Below are 1,632 nucleotides of genomic sequence, written 5' to 3'. Positions count from 1 at the left end.
CGGCCTCAGGAGCAACCTTTTCCTAGAGTCTGAGCTACTGTGTTCACTGGGGTCTCTATTTGACCCAGGGAAGGGAAATACCCAGGTATAGCACCCTTTAGCCTCTGGTCACTCTTAAGGGCAAAACAAGTGAGACGCAGCCTTGAAGGCCACAGCCCTGAGCCCACTGTGAAAGACTGACACCTGGTCATAGGGCGGGAGAATGCTTCTCCCGCACCACTCACCAGTACCCCAACAGAAAAGTAAGACTGAGAGACTCCGCCTTTCAGACCATATGGAACAGGCCTCTAAGGGAAAGCAAAGACATCACCAGAGTTTAAGGTCATGGCCCTTGCTGTTCCCCCAAAGAATCTGGAGACAGAATTTGATGGAAGGAAAAGACTTATTCATTGCTAGCTTTGAAGCAGACAGCGGGAAGGAATCTCTCTCTGTGTGCCCATGCTCAGGTGTGTTGGGGCTTCATGGCAGGAAGGCGGGACACGCTGAGAGAAGGGACTGGGAATCTCTGGGTTGGGTGGGCTATCTTCTCTGGCCTGCACTTCCTCTGTCCTTGGGCCATTCTAGGCTCCACTCCTGCCTAAGGGAAATTAAACCAGCCAGGACTCCTGGGGTCCACATCTGCATGGGCTTTTCAGACTGAGTTTTTGACCGACACTTAACTTTGCCTCAGGTCCATGCATAATAGCCTAGGAATGCAGGGGGCGTTTACAAGGGCTTCTCTTTAGAAACTAAAATGCCAAAAGGGATGGGTTGTTAAGGACTAGGAAAAGAAAATGAATTAGGAAGGGCAGAAAATCTACTGAAAAAATTCCCCCCGAAGGCAAAGTGGTGGCAACAGGGAGGCAAAAAGCAGGACACCACACCGAGGTACAGCTACAGAAAAGGGCAAACACAGGGAGGCAGACATAAACCTCACACTAAAACCCTTCTCCACTTGGCAGTTTTACCTTTTTCGCCTGTGCAGGTTTAGTAATGACAGTTTGTTTCATTCCTGATTTTAACCATTTTTCTTGTCTACAGAGTTTCAACAGTTTCCTTGATCCTTTCTAAGAAGATTTTGGCTTCTTGATTTGTTTTCAGTTACACCCTGATTTCAAGGTCACGGCTTTCTGTTGCCTTTTTTCCTTTCTTCTGCTAGCTTTGGATGATTTTGCTTTCTTCTTTTCCTGATTCATTATTTGAGAGCGTGGGTTACTGAGATTTTTCCTTTACCATAATCTAAGATTAACTGGTATAATTTTCTCTCTAAACTGTTTTTCAGAATTGCATAAAGTGAGATATGTTGCATTTTCTTCTTAATTTAGTTCTATGGATTTCTGTTCATTTCCTTAAGACTGCTTCATCCATGTATTGTTTAAGATTGACATAATTGCCAAAATGTTTGAGATTTTCCCATTGTATTGAATTTTAGATGTCTAATTTAATGCCACATTTAGCAGAGATTATGTTCCTCATTATTTAGCCTTTTAAAATATGTTATTTTTGTTCTATGACCCAGGAAGTTGTCCATTCTGGTGAAGGCTTCATGCATACTTTGCTATTGTTGATGCAAGGGTCTTTGATTCCATGGTGTTTGTGAGTTCCCCAGACCCTAGCGCCGGGCCTGAATGATGGTAGCTTGTTCAGTTGTCC

The sequence above is a fragment of the Chinchilla lanigera genome, unplaced genomic scaffold, assembly GCF_000276665.1.
Source record: "Chinchilla lanigera isolate Chin_1 unplaced genomic scaffold, ChiLan1.0 scaffold00097, whole genome shotgun sequence".
NCBI lineage: Eukaryota > Metazoa > Chordata > Mammalia > Rodentia > Chinchillidae > Chinchilla > Chinchilla lanigera.
Note: the sequence above shows the minus strand (reverse complement) of the source record.